The sequence below is a fragment of the Candoia aspera genome, chromosome 11, assembly GCF_035149785.1.
Source record: "Candoia aspera isolate rCanAsp1 chromosome 11, rCanAsp1.hap2, whole genome shotgun sequence".
In the NCBI taxonomy this organism is placed as follows: domain Eukaryota; kingdom Metazoa; phylum Chordata; class Lepidosauria; order Squamata; family Boidae; genus Candoia; species Candoia aspera.
In genome coordinates this window covers 6,416,749-6,438,822 of record NC_086163.1, presented here as the reverse complement: position 1 = coordinate 6,438,822, position 22,074 = coordinate 6,416,749, and positions in this window count along the sequence as shown.

Sequence of the window (22,074 nt, the reverse complement as noted above, 5' to 3'; positions counted from 1 at the left end):
ATGTCTCTTAGACAAATTCTCAAAGAGGGACAGATTCTTGTTAGTGCTGGAGAATTCCTCACAGAGAGACCAGACCCTTGCAGATGTTCACCCAGATTTGTCACAGGTTCCAATAGAAGAGAATCTCTGGAGCTCAGGATTGAACTGTGGAGTCCTTGGTGCTCTCTGAGCTTGGTGGGTGGCTTGCAGACATTTCTTTCCCAAGCGGTTTAATTAAGCTACTTAATCTCACAACACAGGGACAGACTCAACCATAGTTTCAACTGGGAATCTGTGAGCATCCTAGATCAAGCTAAATCCAAGGGAATTCCTGGAAGCTTGGCATTCAGACAAATCAGCCTTCAATAGACACATAGAGATAAACCACATTCACACAACATTCAAAGGAGACAATAAAAAAGCGAAGAAGGAAACAAAAAGACCAGAACACATGGTCTCCAGCAGCCAACACCCAGAGAAGCAGGGCAGCATTTCGTTCTGTTATACGTAGGGTCGCCATGAGTCATAAACAACTCGACGGCAACTAACAACAACAACACCAGGCAAACAATCAGGCAGAAAACAATACCCCAATCAAGGAACTACCAAGGAGAAAACCACTCCCCCACCAACACTGGCAGGGCAAGCCACTGTATATAAACAGGCAGCAAACCCCACACTCACCAGCACTGATGATGTTACCTAGTCGGGTAATGAAACGTCTGCAAGCAAACAGCCAAGCTCAGAGAGCACCGAGGACTCCATAAATCACGAGTGCTGTTCCAAAAATATGACTGTATCTTTAAATGCAGATCCAGGATGAAGAATCTGGCATGTTTTTTTCCCTTTCCAAGGCTTCAAAATTGCCAGTTCCCTGTTGATTCCAAAGCTGTTATGATGGATAAATAAAGAGTATATTTTGCAGCGTGGAACGTTAAAGACTTGAAGGAGAAAATGACGGGTTTATTCTTTCATTTCCCTTCTCCGCTCACAGCTGTCTCAGCTTTGTACAGGGGCATTGGCAAGGTCTGGTCCAAAACCTCAAGATGAAGCCTACAATGGTATGATTGCTGCTCCACCCATTTTTTGTGTGCATTGCATGTGGTTCCAAACTCACAATGCCTTTTACACCAAATAATGTAAAAGAGCTTTTAAGCATGCGCAGCTTAGTGCTGAAAATGAAAAAAGATCTTAAACCTATAGCAGTTTTCTTTTTGTAAATTAATTTGCCACTAACACTAGTAATTTTTTAATATAAATATTCCTGAAGATGACAGGTTACCAACATTCTAGATGAACAAACAAGCAAAATCTTGAGGCCTGACTTGCATTTCATAGTCCCAAACTGTATCCAGACAGGTTCATGAAGGCCTTTCTCGTAAATAATATCTGAATTAGCAAACTGCAGCATTAAGTTACCATAGAAGAGAAGTCACCCTCTCCATTCAGGATCTGAAGAAAGATGTGCCCAGGTGGTCCGCATATATAACGTGGTAAATTGATTGTTTCATAGCCAGAAAGAACAATAAAAATAAAATATGTACTTAGTGGTTGGGTTCTCCAGACTTCAGCAAATCAATATGAAGGTGCAATTTGATCAACTTGGGCTACTTCTATTCCAAGAAATCCATATAAATCCTTACCTAACAGAAAGCCTGATTGATAACTTGATATTGATCTGGAAAAATTGTGTGTGTGTCTGGATGTGTGTGCCTTTGAGTCAATTTTTGACTCCTGGCAACTGCCTGGAAAAGTCCCTGCAGTTTTCTTGGTATGGTTTTTCGGAAGTGGTTTGCCATTGCAAATCCTAGGGCTGAGAGAGAGTGACTGGCCCAGGGTCACCCAGCTGGTTTGTGCCCAAGGCGGGATTAGAACTCACGGTCTCCCAATTTCCAGCCTGCAGCCTTAACCCCTGCATCAAACTGGCTCTTATCCTGGAGAAACTGAGCTACCTGTATTCCAAGAAATCCATATATATTTAGCTGTCTCATATAATTTGGATTATGGAACTTCTGGTTCTTTGCACGCGTGCACACACACACACACACACACACAAATGATTTTTAATAATTCTAGGCCATCTCCCCCCCCCCCCCCGCTCCCCTGGCATTCTTCCACTTCCTATTCTCCTTTGTGTGGCAGTGATATCCTTTGATTTATCCGGTTCCAAGTCACTTGGCCAACTCTGTCAGGAGAGACTTTTCTGCGTACATATTGGATATGCAAAGTGACCTCACGGGACAGTCTGTTGTCACTTTGTGCAAACTAATAGAATAAGTGTTTTGGTGGCTCGCCAAGCAGTCGTGAAATCAGTGGATAAAGAGCGTGTGAGCCATGCAGACTGGTCAGCAAATGTTTGGGGATGGGCAGGGGGGGGGGGCATGTTAGCTGCCCTCCTAGTCAATCTTAGTTAGGTGTGTTGGAGATGTTAACAAAGCGGCATACCTCATTTAGCATATGTATGTGCGAGGAAGCTGCTTGTTGCCAGTCCCATTTCCTCTCTCTCAATTCCTCCTTCTTCACCACCAGGAGAGAAGCATGTGGCTGCTGCTCTCCCTCCATCTCCGGATGCCATGCGGTCGGCCTAGAATCCCCCTGTCTGCATGCAGCTCTTGGCAGCAATGGGGGCTGAGAGTTCATTAAATTTAGGGAAAGAATAGAATAAACAAAGAACCTTCATTTTTCCACCGAAGATGGATGTAACTGAACCAAGAATAAAATCAGTAAGACTCTTTTTATTTTTAAACCTGCTTGGTCTAAGTGTGTGATTCTTTATGCTTGGGAGGGCTGAGTGTGTAAGATCGATAACCTGTATTTCTCTAATGTGCTCATTAAAGCTATTTAAGATAATTTTCTTTTTCTGTGCGCAGCTTCTCCGCTGTGTTAAACTCCACTCCATTCAGTGGTCCTAGCTGTCCACTAATGGCTTCAAGATGGAGCGGTGTTCCAGTGCCACCTCAGCAAGACCATCCAAAGGGGAGGATCAGAAGTCAAGATGGCCCCCTTGACTGCACAAAACCCCACCCTTTTTATGTATGTCATGGAACACATGTAGAAAGGGGTTGGAGCTGCCATCTTTCCTCCTCCAGATGCCCCCCCCCCCTGCATCTGAGTCACTTCTGTAAACCTCACTTGGTCGCTGCTTGGGCTCAATTCAGATCAATGTTCTTTTTTTCTGTTTCCCCACTCCTTCTCTGAGATTCCTGATGGGTCCCTCTCGTTTTCTTTGCTTAATTGCTTCAAATTGATAGAGATCAAAACATGACAGTGTCATTTGCACTTCCCGACAGGGAAGAGGCGCTTTTGCTAAGAACCAGGACACGGCGGCACCACAGTCACAAACTCAAGGCATTACTCATGAAACCTTCTATCACCCCAGTAAACCTTTTTCCCTGGCGTGCCCCAATATGCCAGTGCAGTGACCTTATTTAATTGTGAGTTTCATGATTTAAAGCTCACCTCCTGTCCTTCCTCCCCACCAGCAAACACATCAGCAAAGCTTGGGAGTGGGGAGGTTGAAAGCCAGGGAAGTAGAAGAGAATTTTTTCTCCCCTGTTTGATCACTGAAAACAAGAGGACTATAAAGTAGACTTCAAAGAGATTACAGTTGATGATGACTAAATCAAGACAGGGAGGGAGCGAAAGCCTTTTTTTCTAAGGCAAACACTGCTGTTATTTTGGGAACTCAGTCGCTTGCCTTCAGGGGCCTGATTCATCAGTTTTTATTTTCATTTACACCGGTTGAAATGTTTGTGGATGAAAAAAAAATGTGAATGTGCAGGTATAAAAATGTCTGAGTATCCTACTGTAAACAACCTCCGGCTCTGTTTTTTACCCATGAAGATTATCTCCTTTGACAAAAATATAAAGCTGCACGTAAATGACATTTTCCGTGTGCAGAGTGCTGGGAGCAGAAACCTCGGGGGACAATTCCATCAAATGTCTCCACAGGAAAGATAAATTATCCAGCTGTTTTCCAGGGGTAGGAATTCCCAACAGGATGTTGTTTTCAGGGTTTGAAGTAGGTTTTTTAAAAAAAATAATGTGCACCCAGCAACTTCGCAAAGGTGCGGGGGTTTCATCTCAGGGATCCTCTGCCATCTTGCCACCTCCCCTGGAGGACCATGCTGCCAGTAGCATAAACATGCTGGCAAGCCAACAGAGACACTGTCTGCATTGTGAGAAAAGATGCATTGTTTTGTCATAAGAAGCAGCCATAAGGAATGTTGAGTTCTCCAAGTCCATATAAAAGTATGTAGGACCTCTCCTAGCTCACGTTCATTTGGTTTGCCTCCACAACCAGCTCAGCTGATTTCAGAAATGGGATTTTTGTATGCTAGCCTCCATAATGCAAATACAGAATAGGATTCTTCTGTCAAAGCTTTCAAACTCCTCCCTCCCCCCCCTGTAACCAAGGCTGCAATTCTTTTCTCTAAATAAACCTTTTTACCTTGCTGTTTCATGGTTTGGCTTTGTTGCAGCTGGGTAGGGAGAGTGAGAATATAAATGACCCCAGAGGTTGGCCAGCTCTGGACTCAGGATGCCTAGGAAGAAATCTGTCTAATATTTCCTGTATTAGGATTAGTGTTGAAGGATTAGCTATGATCCTACAACCACTTACTTCCAGGTAAGCCCCATGACAATCAAGGAGACTTTGTTTTAAGTAGATTATAGAAGACTGCCCAGCAAAATCATGATTTTCTTAACTTATGTATTCAGGGACTCAGGATATGGTTCAAACAGCCAGTCCTGCCTTATGCGTCCAGAGGCCCACTGGCAGCCTTTATAGGGTCTACTTATCCATGGCTAACCATGATTTATTCAATTAATCCAATTTGGGGGTTCGGTTATAATCATGTGCTTCATCCAGTTTGCATGCCGACTCACCAGGGGTCACTGTTACTAAGCTTATTACCATATGTGATTTTCTGCAGCTCATTAATTGTTAAGAAGATGAGATGCAAAAATTTGATGACTAGATTAATATATTCACTCCATTTCCCCAACTTGCTAACTGAACCAGGATGTACCAGATTAACCCAGTCACTGGAGTCATATCACCCACAGAGCAAGCCAACCACATTTTTGCTCTGTGTGCAAAGCCCTCTTGTGGCAAGTCTGGTTTTGATTTATTGAGTTGTGCAAATTCAGACATTTTAGTTTATTCCTCAGGTCTAGTCTCATTTTTCTGCCCCCATCATTTATTAATTTATTGTTTTTCTTTCTCGCCTGTTCCACTTTTCCTCTTGGAGCCCAAGAAACCATGCTCAGACTAAGAGAGAGCAGCTATTCCAGGCTCAGCCACTAAATACTAGCAAAACAACTAGACAGATTGTTAGATCTGTAGGAATGTCTGCTATAGCCCGATCATTTGCAATCCTAGCTTGACATGGCAAAGCAAGTGCCCCTTGGTGCCCAGCTGTGCCAGAGGAATGAACCTTTCCTGCCAATGGCCTTTTAATTTTCAAGCATTGCCAGTGATCTGTTCCTCTTACTAGACCACATGGGCAGCAGAATTCGGCTGCTGACCTTCAGGGCACACCACACAGACTTCCCCAAACTTGGAAGATCAATGCTTAGCTTGGAAAAGACGGGTGGTTTGCATTGCCTTCTTCCTAGGCTGAGAAGGAGTGATTGGCTCAAGATCACCCAACTGGTTTTGGGACCTCAGGCAGAACTAAAACCTGAGTTTTCCTGCTCCTATTCCAGCACCTTAACTACTAGACCAAACTGACTTTCAATACACGGACAAGACCCTGCAGTTTTCTTGGCAGCATTTTTAGAAATGGTCTGCCGTTGCCTTCTTCTTCCTAGGGCCGAGACAGAATGACTGGTCCAAGGCCACCCAACTGGCTTCATGCCTAAGGCAAGACTAGAACTCATGGTCTCCCAGTTTTTAGCCAATGCCTTTAATCACTACAGCAAACTGGCTCTCTAATATCTATTCGAACAGGGATAAGCAATCTTTTGGTGCTAAGGATCACGTGAAATGTCTTTTGGGATGGTAAGAGTCCCTGCAGGCAGGCAGGGCATGACACGCACAGGCACTATCAGGATTTTCTGTTTGGGATTTCATAGAATCCTTGAGCTGGAAGGGACTTTGGGGGTCTTCTAGTCCAACCCCTGCCCAAGGCAGGAGTCCTCATACCATCTTGGACAAATGGTTGTCCAATTTCTTCTTGAAAATCTCCAGGGATGGAGCACCCACAATTCCAGGAAGCAAGCTGTTCCACTGCCTAATGGTTCTCACTGTCAGGAAATTCCTCCTTGTTTCCAGGTTGGATCTCCCTCTGAAGAGCTTCCACCCATTGCTTCTTGTCTTGCCCTCAGGTGCCATGGAGAATAAATTGACTCCCTCTTCCCTGTGTCAGCCGTTCAAGTATTGGAAGACTTCTATCATGTCTCCCCTCTGTCTTCTCTTCATTAAGTTAAACATACCTAGTTCCTTTAGCCATTGGAAAGCCTTTTTCTTTTAAAACATTATTTTTAAACCTATTTTAAGATTATTTTCAGTTTTGTGTCTTCCAGCCTAAATATGGTGTGAAGCCAGGCAGTTTTGCCAATTCTGGTTAGACGGGCAGGTTGTGTGTTTGTGTGTGGGGGTCTTTGTGGCTGTCTGTTGCCCACCACTATAGTATAGACTTGTAACTTAAGGTCATAGGGATATCACCCAAGCAGGGGCAGGAAGGAGGGAGGAATAATAAAACCCTATGACAGTTTGTGATTATCTCCAGAAGGGTAGCTGTGTTATTTTCCTACAGCCCAAACAAGTCAAAGTGCTATGGCAGATTAAAGAGTTCTTAGATTTATTGTGTCCATGAAAAGCTGATGTCACAATAAATCTGTTCTATTTGTACATGTAGGACAACTTGTTGGTTTTCCTGGGAGATGGCAACCTGTGTGCAGGTTCCAATCTGTGGCTGAACTTCCTCTTGAGGGCTGTTTTGCCTGCTGATGAAGATGGTTGATTAAATCTCTAGGCTGGATTTCCACACGCACTCATGCACGCATGCACATACACACAGAAACACAGGAAGGAAGACATGAGTCAAACCAGTGGGCAGACGATGGGGACTTTACAGGCTCATTTGCAACCAAAGGCAAACAGGCACCCCTCTTACTTTTACCACTTGGAGATTCCCAGGCTGTTTCATCTCTTTCCTTGCCTGCTTCTTTTAAAGGCAGACGAAGGAAACGATCAGCTGCTCACTGCTCCAGCACATTTTCATTGGTCAATAAGGAATGAACTTCAAATCCATGGGCAGGTCCAAGGGATGGACCCTGGACCTTCATGATGATAATAACTCATGAGTTAATATCATTACCATGAAGGTCCAGGGTCCATCCCTTGATGTTGAGTCAAGCAGCAATGTGAAATAAGACGGCAGCCCAACACTTCATCTCTTGGCACCTCTTGATATTCACCACAGCGGCCCCAAACCTCTTTCAGAGCCTTCACCCACCTTTCTTCCTCTATCAATATAGGCTGCCAAATTCATAACAGCTTTGTTGTTATGGATACATACACACACAAACACAGGAAGGAAGAGATGGGTCAAACACATCCATTTTGTGGAGGTGGCCAGTGGTGGCAAATTAGCAGAACATCCTCCCAATGTGAAATACGTAGAAAATCAATCTCAGCCATCACTCAAGGCAGAGAAAAATATTTGGATTCTTGATGTTCTTTCAGCTTACTTTTCTTCTTGCAGATGTTTCATCACCAGGCTTGGCAACATCATCAGTGCATGGGGGAGTGAAGTTTGCTGGCCATTTACATATGGTAGCTTGTTACCCACCTTGACTGGGGTTTTATTTCTTCCCTGATTGCTTTTTGAATGGAGAAGAGAAAAATATCCCTACTTACCATTTCTGATCAAGGTTACCTTTGGCCTTTGATGCAACTGAAATTTGTCTAGTTGGGGCTGAAGTATTCTGGAGACTGTCTCCCCTCCCCTCCCCTCCCCTCAGAGGAGGAGGAGGAAGAAGAGGCCCCGATTCCTGCTCAAAAGACAGAGACTTTGCTGCTGTGCCTTAACTGTGATGTGCATCTTCCCATCCAATTCCCTTCCTAGTATTCAATTTCATAGCCTTTGTGAACAACAGCAGGGACTGGCATTACAGAACGGTCATGCCATGAAGCCTCTATGAGCATTTAAGATAAAATTCAAAAGGAAAATCAGCTGGACTTTTAACTGTCTTCTTTGATGCAACTGTCTTTGCAATAAGACTTGATCTCTGCCTCTCCTGAAAGCACCCAGCCTCTGTCTTAATTGGGTCACTGGGAGCTGCTCTGAAGGGGATGTTGATATCCCCCTCAGAATGAGTGGATCTTTCTTGAGACCCAAGAACATTATGAGTGTCATACAGATGCAAAATAGCCTGGATGAGAAAGCCACGCTTCATGCTTCAGTTCTGCAATCTCCCCTTTTATAGCTGAAGTGGATTCAGCCAACTGTAATTGCAAAGGTGGAAGTCAGTGAATGAAACCTCAGTGGGCTGAGAGCAGGAGTGGGTGGAATATTATGAGGGAGCAATAAAAAGCAGGCATTTGAAGGCAGTGGACCAGCAAGGAGGAGGTTTTTGTAAGATACAGCTGGTTTGAGTCAAGATGCAGCTGCTTTCTGAGGATTGGTAAATGCCCACTTCTGTAATTTTGTAAGGGAAGTTCATAAATAAATGGTGCTTCTGGTTGCTGGAGGATCGCCATGTGATGTTATTTGTTTGTTTGTTTGTTTGTTTGTCAAATTTGTCAAATTTCTCTACCGCCCATCTCGCATACAATGACTGTTGATGGCTGTGCACTGAAGTTGAAGTTCAATGGCAAGAAATGTAGGGTCCTGCACTGAGGCAGGGAAAACCAGATCCACAGGTACAAGATACGCAGTGCCTGGCTCAACAGTAGTGCCTATGAGAGGGATCTGGGTGTCCTGGCAGACCACAGCTTGAGTATGAGCCAGTAGTGTGCTGCAGCTGCCAAAAAGGCCAACACAGTCCTGGGCCACATCAACAGAGGGATAGTATCAAGATCACGGGAAGTGATGGTACTGCTCTATACTGCTTGGTGAGGCCACAGTTGGACTACTGCATCCAGTTCTGGTCACGACAATACAAAAAAGATGCTGAGGAACTAGGAAGGGTGCAGAGAAGAGCAACAAGGATGATAAGGGGTCTGGAGGCCAAATCCTATGAAGAACAGCTAAAGGATCTAGGTATGCTTAGCTTAACGAAGAGATGACTGAGGGGAGACATGATAGAAGTCTTCCCATACTTGAAGGGCTGCCACAGGGACGAGGATATTGATTTATTCCCCACCACACCTGTGGGTAGGACAGGAAGCAATGGGTAGAAGCTTGTCAGAGGGAGATCCAACCTGGAAACAAGGAGGAATTTCCTGACAGTGAGAACCATTAGGCAGTGGAACAGCTGGCCTCCTGGAGTTGTGGGTGCTCCATTGCTGGAGGTTTTCAAGAAGAGATTGGACAACCATTTGTCCAAGATGGTATGAGGACTCCTGCCTTGGGCAGGGGGTTGGACTAGAAGACCTCCAAGTTCCCTTCCAGCCCTATGATATTCTGTGATTCTATGATTCTATGATATCAAGATAGAATATAATCTGTCTGAGTGCTCAAACACTGGTCATGCAAAGTGCCTCAGAAAAACTCACCAGCAAAGTGATGGATAGTACTTACCTCTAGCATCTGAAGACTGAAGCCCAGACTCTTCTTTAGGTAAAAAAAAAAAAGGGGTGTGACTGTGATCATACAATCATGGCCACCATATTGACTCTTTTGCACCCCCCTGCACATATCCCTGCCTGAGAGGTGGCCTGATGTGGCTGGGGGGCCACAAGTGTTTCAGCCTGATCTCTTCCATGTTATTGTTACGAGGAGAAGATTTATGATCTGAGCATTTGTGCTACTAGGATTCTGTAGATAAATCAAAACAATACAGACCTTGTCCCCAAGCATGCAATCAATGAGCCAAGCTAGACATGACATTCTTGTCCTAGGTCTCTTCCCCCAGACAGGTTGCTTTTAAAGAAATGAAAAGCAGCTTCCGGCCACGGTGGGAGCAAAAGAACACTTGGAGGGGAGGCAGAGTGATTGCTTGACCGTTACCCTCCCTCATCCATTTGTCTGCTTGGATCAAATCAGGCCCTTGCTCCTCTTTCCCTCCCATGCCTGGCTCTGACTGCTTTTATTGAACACAAAGTGCCATCGACGACATGCAGCTGAAGCCCTTGTCCATTTCATTCATACTTCATTCAAACCTAACCTGGTTATTGAAGAAACCCATTTTCTTGGGTTGCACAATGCACCAAACTGTCAGGCTCTGCCTGCTACCCAGTAAAAACACAGACGCTAGCGTAGGCTTAGATTCTGGATTTATTCGAGTAACAGTATGCGTGCCCTTTAAGAAGAGCTGAGAGTGAGGGGAGCGTGCCGGAACGGGATTTAAATAGCCCGCGCCCGTCAGCGCTCCACCCCTTCTTACTTCGGGTGCGCCCCGAGCCCCGTCGGTTCCGTTGCCGGTAGGTGAGGGGTCGTGGAGCCCCTCCTGTGCTCCGGGCGTTTCCTTGATTGCTCCCCTGGCCGGTGATGGTTCATTGCCGGGCGATCAGGTTCGAAATCTCTTTGACAGCTCGGGCGCGCCTCGTGGTCTGGTCTTGTCAATTACCTTCTTTGCAACATTGTCTCTCTCTCTTCCGCGCCTCCGGCTAGAGTTGATACTTTGTTGCCAGCACCTGTTGCTCTCTTTTGTTACCTAGTTGCCTTTTCCCTTAATCCACCCGGTACCCATTTCCCTGCATTGTCATGCGAGCCGTTGCGATGTCACAAGCATCGCAACGGTGATCATGACACAAACCATAAACTCATAAATGAAATGGTTTTACCCAACACATTATGCCTCAAAAACCTAACCAAGTTTGACACTAACTAGGTAAAGCATGTTGGGTGAATGCAGCCGCCGCCTCTTGAGCTGACCTGCTTGAAGAAAGCCACTGCGTTAGTCATTTGAAATCAGAAACCAGTCTGCATTCACTGATTATGCTAAAGCCTAATGTGGTTTCCTGGGTAATGATTGAATGTGTTGTGGGAAGCCAGCCATTATGGTTTACAGGTCAATGGAGGGGTGGCAATTTTTTCAGACAAAGTCTGCTTCCTTTTGAAAAGCATTTGCACTGGCCTGTCTAGTGAAGTGGTGATGTCAAAAGGGTCAGAAAGAAATGCTGGATAAACGCTGAAGAGGAAAGTAGTGGGTGAAAATTTAAAGATTGAAAATAGATGTATTTGGGTATATTAATCAGTCCTGGCTCAGTATGTAGTTTGAACTTGGCCAATCATTGCTTATGCGAGGTCATGATGAAGCAAACCATGGTTTAATGCGATAGGAGAACAAACCTACACAGGGATTACTGGCTGATGGGAAGAGGTGGATATTAGTTTTGACAACTGCACAAGAAAGAGATCAATCTGGTATTTTGCATACTTTTCTTCAGATCTTTCTTAGACGGCCTCCTTTATTGACATGAAGGCTGAGTTCCACCACTTCAGTACTCAAACTTCCATGTTTAATTCTATATCAAGGGGGGGAAAACAAAACTTCAGAAAAAGTTTTCTCCCATACACAGGATTCCTCTTTGCCAGTGATGGTTCCGTTGCAGGATTTATCTTAAATGCGCATCAAAAAACCCCATGTGCATTAACCTTCCTGCCCCAAAGTTATCCCTAGGCAATTGGATGGTGGATGAATAATGCTTGCCTTGAGGTGAGATTCAGGGACTCTGCACTGATTTAATCAGATGCATTAATCTTCGCAGAGCATATCCTCAGCAGCTCAGATAAATGCTTTCATGAATCCTTGTAGATTCTTCATGCTTGCAACTAAACTGGGAGACGAAGATGGGTGTCAGCCCTTCATAGTAGGCCAGGTTGGGAAACAGACCCCTCAAATCTGTCTGGAACTGTACTTTCTTGATATCGTAACATAACATGGCTATAGTAACAATCTTGAAAGCTTGACTGAGTTCTTCCCTCCTTCTCTCTCATGAGTTAGGGAAGAGTTTGTCTCCAGACTTCCTTCTCAAGCTTTCACTGTTGCCTGGGCTTCTCTTTACGTAACTGTCACCCCCTCTACTAGCTTCTCCAAGGTCATCTCCTTGGGTCTGTACAATGGGTCGCACCGCCTTTTCCTCCAGTTCTGAGCATCTATTCCTTAGCTCATGTGAAACAAGGATCATGGTCTTGTGAATGGCTCAACCTAGAGGGCAATCACTGGGTGATGCAATATTGGGAGATCCCAGAAACCAGGTTTGGGTTACTGGACCTTTATTTGCAAGAAAGAAAGCAATCACAAACAGCCTGCCTTAAGGCCCTTATAGAAGCATTAAGGGAAACATGGGGATGGTTCACCATATCAGGATATACAAAATAGAAAGAAATCCAAATGTGCAGCAATTAAGAGAGGAGTGGAATTGGCCTTTTGCGACTCTCCACCAAATCTGGGGGGAAAGAAACTGAGTCTATACTTTATTTATTTATTTAAACCAATCAAAGCAAATTTATTTACTGATTTCAGAAGGGGGAAAAAAACCTCCAACAATTTCTCAGAGGTAGCAGGGACTCTCCTTTGGCGTTAATAATAGTGTCCTTGGTGACCAAGAGTCAAATGGTTGCATTTTGCATGGCATGCTAAGCCTGGTTGGTGTTAATCTTGGTTAGTTTTGGGGGTGGCTTTCCATGTGGTGGAAATCCCCCAGATGGTTAACTCAGTAAATCAGGTTAAACAACTAATATGAATATAGCCAAGAAGATGAAGAATGAAGAAACTATGTAAATATAGTTTTATATTTTTATTTATGTTTTATGGTAAACTGCCCAGAGTCCCTTTTGGGAGATGGGCGGTGATAAATTTGATTAATAAACGAATGAATGAATGAATGAATGAATGAATGAATGAATATTGCTGGTAAGAATTGGCTTGTATATAGAAGTGTATAGTCAAGTCTGTAAATAGTTGAAGTAACGGATTCCAGGCTAATTTCTTCCTGTGCCACTCGTGGCTTGTGATAGTAGCACTACTCTGACATGTAACACTGACAATTCCACCAGAATTCTTTCTTACTTAGAAAGAAAATACAGAAGCCAAAATTCTTTCATCAAATTGAATGAGAACTTGTGTGTGTGTGGGGGGGTCTCCTGTGGGGCGATGCAGAAAATTTTCTCCACTGGGAGTAAAAGGAGGTAAAGGAAAGGAATCGTGTTTGTCAAACACATGCACAACCAAATATCATTAGCCAATAAGAACTCCAAAGGGAAAAATAAAAAAATAAGTCAAAAATAAGGCAGTGCCCAAGCTCAATCTATGTACCAGTTTATTCTAGAATCATTGTTCTGGGTGAAAGTAAAATTTTCTCAGCAAGGTCTGAGCAGAATGACTTGGAATGAAGCATAACCAGTGGGCATTAAAGCTGGAAGGAATGTCGGTAGCTCAGCTTTCAGCAGATCTAGAGTTAATTAAAAGCTGCCACTCTATCAAATATTTCAGGACCTTGGAGAGTGATCAAAGACAGCAGGAGTTGATCCAAAAGTCAACAGCCAGTTTGTGTTCTCTGGTGTTTCCGGGGCCTTGGGCAAGTCCTCATCCACTTTCTGTACTCATAACAGCCAAAGATTCACCAAACAACTTACCTGAAAATGATATTCTGTCTAGTTTTGCTTTTGAGTCTAAAGCTAATTAATCCAATATCTGCTACCACTGTCCAGACTGAAAAGCAGTAAGGCAATTATTCATTGCAGAACATGCAGTTTTCCAGTTGCCTAATTCTCTGAATGGTTTAGCCACTTGTCTGAAATAATGCTAGCATTAATATGAATTTGAATCCTCCTTTTTTAAAAATTTAAAAATGGGTCTATTAGTAAACCCAGTTACTATGCATTTCCAATCAAGAAAACAAAAAAAGCAAAATATTGGCTCTTTAAATTGTATCTTACCTGGACAGTGAGATTCCATAGCAGAAGCCATTTGTTTTCAGGTGTCATCTAGCTTGTGCCCCAGTGGGATGCCTTGTTTTTTTGGGGAAGAGGATAATACAGAAAGTGAGTGTGTAGTGTTGTGTTACATTGCATTTATGTTTGTGTGGTGTTGCACGTTTTATTATTTTATTTTATTTTCCAAGCATGCCTAACCCTGTGGAAAGCCCATCAGTTCAGCATTTGAAATTCATGGGAGACTGTTTTTTAATCAAAACTCAACAGAGCAAGATCCACAGCAGTTAAAATGCTGAAAGAGGAATGTTATGTGATGTCACATCTCTCCTTTCATTCAGTATAAACATTGTCTGCATCTTGGTGTTTTATCCTGCTGAGACCACCTGATACAGGTTTGAAGGGGAAAATGGGTAGAGGTGGTTGTGGATGGTGGCTTTGAATGATCACCCTTGCTGAAAAATTCAGTGTGCCCTGTGATTTCAATGAAGTCCACATCAAATAAAGAAAGGTGTGCATTTAGGTTTAGTTATATTATTGGCTGTTAATCAGTGTTAGGATGAAGTAGGCTGACTTTAAGATTGGTGTATTGTGTGGGTTGCTAGTTTGTAATTATTTGGGGATTAATTTCATTGTATCCTTACTTATCTGTCATTTTTACACTGGTCTTTATTTTGTGAGCTGCCCAGAGTTGCTTGGAGTTGGGCAGTATCAAAACCAAAAAAATAATTAAATAAATAGTTTTCTCCATCGCCGCTGTCTAATCATGCAGCAGTGCCTAAGTGTTTCATGATCTCTGTGGAAAAGCCAAATGGTAACTCTGAAAGCACAACTCCCCTTGCGTCAATTTTGTTCGAATGGCTTACAATAGGTCTGCACCAATATTTTGCTCCCTGCTCCCAATTTCCAACATGTTCATGGGGGAAGAGTAAAAAAAACTAGGATCAATAGGAAACTTTACTCCGAGGAAATAGCATCTGAGATGCTTAGCCTATTTCTTCCAGGGCAGAAGTCTCAGTACCGTCCCCCAAAATTTTGTGAAAAACTCCCCGAGACATCCATTATCAACACAAATTTTTAATTTTGAATGTGATAGAGGGGGAGAACATTATTAAATATATGCCTGGAGGTAATCATATTAACTGTATTTAATTTTAATTCAAAGGGTCCATAAAATGAAATTGAACTTTGTTTATGTTCCAGATCTGTCCACCATTTTTTGCTAGCTGGCCCTTGGCATGCCATTGAAAGGTCAAATGGGGCTGCATCTCAGCTAGAAAAAGTGGCATACCCCTGGACTACATTGCTTAATTAAGTTTTAAGAATTGCAATGTATACACAGAAATTGACTTCCTCTATGCTGTGTCTTCACATCAAGATGTCATCCATATTTCATGGAGAAGAAATGTCCTAGGGAATTCCCCTGTTCTGTTTAGTCATGCTGGCCACATGACCACGGAAGTGTCTACGGACAAACGCCGGTTCTTCGGCTTTGAAACAGAGATGAGCACCGCCCCCTAGAGTCGGACACAACTGGACTTCATGTCAAGGGAAACCTTTACCTTTACCTTTACTATGAAGGGGGTAAGGGTTAGAGTCTGCTCTCCCTCCTCAAAGTTGGCTTTGTGTGAGCTGTAGAGAAGTTTGTTCCTGATCTATTGGTCTCCAAGGCAACAACTGAGCAGTCATGCTATGAAAACTTCATCGCTGGTGCCAACAGCATCCTACTATCCCCATAATAAGGGTGATATACATGTTCAAGCAATCAAAAGATTCCACATAAACCACAGTATTGGAAAGGATAAGAAGAAGCTGAATTGTATCAATGTGTTCAAGGGGAAGGACTGAAGTTGCACATCTATTACCTTTTCCTTATCAGTTCAATGTGAGGAAATAACCAACAGTGTTGACAGTTTTTGTCCATTGTCGATGTGTACACAGGGCAAAATGCTCTAGAGATATTAAACTATGCCAAGTTTAATACTCAGTTGTGCATGACCCTATACATTTTTCTTCTCCCTTATTTTGATTTTAATCTTTATTTCTGAAATTTTCTTTTAACTGTTCTGTGGGTTGAAGCAATGGGTCCTTGCATCCACCCAATTGCCTGTTTCACTAGGCAACCTGATCCAACATTTTTGTTCTTTATCCATTTGTCATTTTATAGACAATGAGTCTGGGAGACAGCAGAGAGAATGATGTTCTCTCTTATAATAGGAGAATAAATATAGAGAGAGGAGGTGGACAGAGAGATAGAATCTCACAACTATGAGACAGAGATCTGTCTTTGAATTCTGCCTTCTCATAATCAAAAATCACATTTATTATGTGTGAAGTCCTAAGAGTTATTTACAACTAATACACAACTAAAACAATTAACAAGTTGAAGTTGAGAAGGTCTCTGTCCAGGCCAAGTGAGTGCACAAAATGTATTCTGACAGTTAATATACAGTGGTTCCTACATGAATATAGAGAATAAGTGGATATATATCCTGTTGACTTAGAGTACAAGAGCAAACAGGCTACCTTCACAGAGATCTGTTAAACAAGCTGCCCAAAAATATGAGATTTATTTTGCTATCAGCTGAATTACAGCAACTCTAGTGAAAGACGAGGCTGAACCAGACCAAGGTGTTTTGCAAATATAGCCTGTTCGTGTCTCCTGTATAAACAGAACTTTAGGTCACAGATCTGCTACTATTCCTCCATGCCAAATAAGGATCTGGAGAAACGACTTCTCTATTTTTAAAATATGGTGTGACGTCACTTAGTGAGTAGATATTTTCCCTCACATGCTAGCCCATAGTTGTGGGTGTTTCTGAGATTGTTTCAAATGAAACAGAACTTTAAAATGTCAGAATCTGGCGTAATGGAACACACGTGCTAGCGTATCTGATCTTGGCCCAAATAATGAGGGAACCAACTCTGTTTTTCCACAAACAGTATACTCTACCGGGCATATAACCACCCCTTGATCCTGCTCACTTTGAGGCTGGGTCTGGGGCCACTGGTCCCACCTCTATGACTTTGGAGGCCTCAATGAATAACAAAGCCTCCCCTTGGCCATAGGAAATGCTTTTACCCCTGAAGGGGGGCTTCTGATGTCAGCAGTATCACATTTGGCATTCATAGATGGGCTGGCATTTTCATTCCCAGAATTCTTCCCTCATAGTGCCGTTCTGGGGCACTATGGGAAATTAAAATGGAAACTATCTAGCACTGAGTGTAAAGGGGAACAAAGAAAGGGGCATGCACTGGCAATGTCTGAGGGTGACACAGGATGGGTCTAGTGGCATCTGCGGGGCACTTCTCCATCCTGCAGATGTTGCTGGATGGATCCGTTTCAGGCACTAAGCCCCCCTCCTTTTTTATGTGCATGAGATGTTGTACAGATTCAGCTGTTGGGCCTTCAACGGATCAGGTTAATAAGCATCTTACGCCAATCCAACCTCTTGTTCCAAACCTTCCTCCCATCTAATTCACATGAAACTCTTCCCCATCCAAAAAATTCCACAAGAATAGCTTTTTCCTCTTCATAATCACAGAGGTGTTTCATTTAACACAGGCAGCTTGGAGCTCCCTTACTCTGAGCTGCAAATGGATAGGGAATTGGTGGCCCATTGTGTGAAAGAAGCCTATTTCTCTGCACCGTGCTTTTTATCAGGAACTATGGAGCCTCCAGGAATGAGATGTCCCAAAGAATTTTTTTTTCCAGCCTTCCCAGCCTCAGTAACCACTTGCGCAGCTCAGTATGTTTTTAAAGATGAAATTATTCTCTTCCCACTTGGACAGTTTAGCATGCAAGGAAGAAGGAATGTAAACAGCTCTCCTTGATGCTAAATAAGCCTTCCTGTCTGCTCCAAGCAGATATTCCACAAAGATGTGGATGTGACACTTACAAAAGTGGAAGAGACTTTAGAAGCTCTCTGCCTTCCTATTCCATGCTGAAAATCCAGAACTGGAACTCCAAGGCAGTTGGCTGATGAGCTTCTGGTTAAAGGCCTTCAGTGAGAGAGCAAGAGAGTCTACCCCCAGTTATATATGTGAGCCCATTGTCAAACCACTCCTTCTAAGAAGAAGTCTTCTCCATGGGCTTTTTGAAATTCTCCACCCAATTTGGGGAGGGAGAAATTGGGTGGACAATCTGTCCATATTTCTCCATGGGAAGAAGAAATCCCCCAACGCTCTCTCATGGACAGGACAGTGGGCATCCAGTAGTGGGAGGCTTCTCCTGATGTCTTCCCATGGGTTGAGTGGAGAAATGGGAGCTGGAAAAGCTGTAAATCAATTCGAAATGGTTTTGACCCTGACAGGCAGGACATTCCCTATTCAAAAGCAAATTCTCTTTCATCAGGTTGACTGGGAATTGGTAGACAATTCAGAAGAATGTTTCTGCCTGGCAAATGTAAATGTCTATTATTTATACCCACTAGATTTAATCGTGATGACTTCAACTCTCCTGATAGGGATGTTCAGAGCAAAGCACAATTCTTCAACGCTTCTAATTTGTCTCCTTCCCAAAGAATATCCAGTGAACCCAGGAATCAATTATTTATATGTCCCCAATTAACATTTTTTACTATGTGCAAGGCAAAAGAGAATATGTAGGTATATATTAGGCCATCTCAATCTTTAATTTATTATTGTTGTTTATCTTTAGCATGTGACTCTTTCTCTTTTCTCTCTTGTAAAAAAAAAAGCACTCTCAAGGTAAATGTTTGAAATGTAAAATCCTCCAAATTGCGCAACACTGTTTGCTATAATCGTTTTTTTTTTTTTTAAAAGAATGACAGTGAAAACTCTACAAGAATAACATGTTCCTCAAGAAAATCTTGCACAAAAAGGCAAAATTAGGGAACTTATTTGGAAATATGCACATAAAGCAAAATTATAAACACAACTGCACAGGTTTGCACCAATTTACACCAAGATTCATTTTTACTTTGGTTCCCTTTTTTTAAGGAAAAAAAAAATCAGTTTGACAAAGTGAAATTGAGATCTTCCCAAACAATGGGAAATGTAGTGAAGCCAAAATTGAGTGTTTTCCCCTTCTCTGATAAGTATCACAGGACAGGCTGAGTAGTAAATAATACACAGGCAATATAATGTTTCTCAACCAATTCAGAATGAAAACTAAATATGGAAATTCCTAACAGGAAAGCCTAGCATTCACACTGCCTCTCTGGTCAATGCATGAGTGCTTGTGCGCATTTGGAATTTGCTACATCATGCAAGGTCTCCTTGGTATTCTTGAAAAAGTTGCATTTTGAACTAAGGATACTGTTTTTTAATCAAAACTCAACAGAGCAAGATCCACAGCAGTTAAAATGCTGAAAGAGGAATGTTATGTGATGTCACATCTCTCCTTTCATTCAGTATAAACATTGTCTGCATCTTGGTGTTTTATCCTGCTGAGACCACCTGATACAGGTTTGAAGGGGAAAATGGGTAGAGGTGGTTGTGGATGGTGGCTTTGAATGATCACCCAGATCATTCTTCCAGACTTTCCAGACTTCTTCCAAACTTCCAGACTTTCTCCTAAACCACTTAGTCCAAGGCAGACACTCAGAACAGTAACTCAGACTCCAGCCAGGATATTATTATAACCCTGTTTGTTCAGTAACAGCTAGAAAATAAGCATGTCGCCTGTCCAAAGACGGAGGTTTCATTGCCACCAGTCGGCTTCACAATTCTTTTTTGTTCCCGTTGCACTGAGGTAGGGGGCACCTTTTACAGTTCTGCCTACTTATAACACCATAAAATACTATTATCACTGCGAGGGAGTGTGGGATTTGCTGCCTGTTTATATACAGGAGCTTGCACTGATGATGCTGCCTAGCTGGGTAGTGAAAAGTCTGCAAGCAAAGCACCAGGCTCAGAGAACACAGAGAATTCCAAAAATAAAGAAGTACCTACAGTATTTACCCTACCTTTGGCCCAGGCTTGGTGATAAATCTCTCAACCATGTCTCAGCTTCAGGTCCCACCATGGATTTGATTTTTGCATCACTGTAGGAAATCTATAGGCTTGAAGGAGCAAGTGAGAGAAAGAGAAAGACAGTTTTCTAGAGACAACCCAAGCCCACTGGAAGCCAAAATGGGATTTGACTGCAGCATCTGAAGTAAAAAATCTAATGAACTAGATCAGGGACCTTTGTGTATCTCTCTGCTCATCTTCATGCTGTTTAGGCAACCAATGTTTGCTCTTGAAACTTCCCCCAGCACCTTGTGTGCATTTAACTAGGTTCAGGGCAAGATGCTCTGAGCTTCATTTAATATTGAACATGTGTCACAGTCTTCCTGGCTCTGCTCGGCTAAATAAAGAAGGATTTGGCTATTTGGGGATTTTCCTACCAAGTTGAACTTGATGGATGCAGTTTGGGGTCCAGCAACTCATGTCATTTACAAGCCCAGGTTTGAAAGAGAATTTTATAGTGAAAGCCAATTAAGGTGACAGCTTGTTTAGAACCATGTTTCATACCTCTTGGGCTGCCCCTGTGCCATATTTGGAGTCAGCTGCAAACTGTTTGATTTAACTTTTAAGGAGTGGAGGAAAAGGATAAACATCACAAGTGAACTAAGACTTGATAACTCCTGTCCTTCTCCACTGGCATGTTTATAAGTGGACGTTGTCACATTTACAGATGCAACCAAGCAGGCTTACTATGGTTGATTTTACCTTGGATCAAGTGGGATAATTGTCAGCCCTTCGAATAATTGAGTGGTGGACAACATTTCTTCAGTCAAGGAAGAAGGTGACAACAAAGTAGGTGGGACTGATGTAAAGAATGGGGGAGGCCAAAGCCCAGAGTGGATGGGGACACCCGTTTTCTTTGACATCCTTAGCTTTTTGTCACCCCTCTTTTGTTCTCAAGCTGGAAGTGGCGGAGAAGGGTCACCTATTTTGTACTAGAGTCCGGAACTGATCTTACAGAGTTCTTAAAATTAGGCTGAAGGCCACATCAAAACACAGTGGGGTACACAATGGCAGTTTGCCACCCCCTGGTGTAACTGACCAAGTGATGGTTCAAATAATAATTTTTTCAAAGGACCATCATGCCTGACCAAGCACCAAGAAAGGGAACTTTTGATGACTTCTTGCCTTCTCTTTAGCTATGTTAAAAAACAGTAGCATAAATTTGTGTTTGAAACCAACAACTAACAACAACAATAACAACAATAATAATAGATTTATATTTCACCCAACTCCCAGTGACTCTGGGGCAGTCTAGCTAGATGAGATGCTTCTGAGAAGCCCGTAAGTTGTCAAGCAGGAATGCACCACTTTTATGAACAATTTGATACATCATTATTAAACAATTAAATCAACATTTAGGTGATTTATATTAATTTAGTATGTTACTTTTTAGGTGTTTTTCCTGTTTATTAAATGTTTTAATTATTTCAGTTTTCCCTTTTGCTTGTTTTGGTGCTACAGTTTCATAATTAATTAATTAGTTGGATACTACTGCTTTTTTTGTTTTTGTTCATTGTTTTCTCTTATTTCTCTTTTAAAAAGGGCAATAGATTAAAAAAAGAGATTATGAGAACACATTCAAGTCATGTTCTTCAGCCACTGTTATAGGAAATATACCTATTGTAATAGTGAACACAAAAAACTTTTCATAATTATGAGCCATTGATAAAGTTACACAGGCACTGGTACTTGGTTTGTTCGTTTGTTTATTAAATTTTGCCACCATCCATCTCCCCCCAAAGGGGAAACTCTGGGCAGTTTACAATAAAGATAAAAGCATTAAAATACCATAAACATAAACAGATATCAGATACAAATATAATGAAAAGCATAAATACAGTATAAAATTTTATATATTTATTTATTTGCCTAGATTTAAAGAACCCCTGACTACCATCATCACCAACTCTGGCTTTACATGATAAAAAGCCAGAACAATACAACAGAGAAATGGATGATATGCATCCAGAAAAAGAGATACAGGACAGAATAAAACCTTACAAGGGCTCACCCACCATCCCGCCCCAAGGTCTGGGAGAATAGCCAGATTTTCAGAGCCTTTTGGAACATCATCAGGATGGGAACCATGTCAGTTCTGCCTGATTGTAGCAAGGAAGTTACGGCTAAA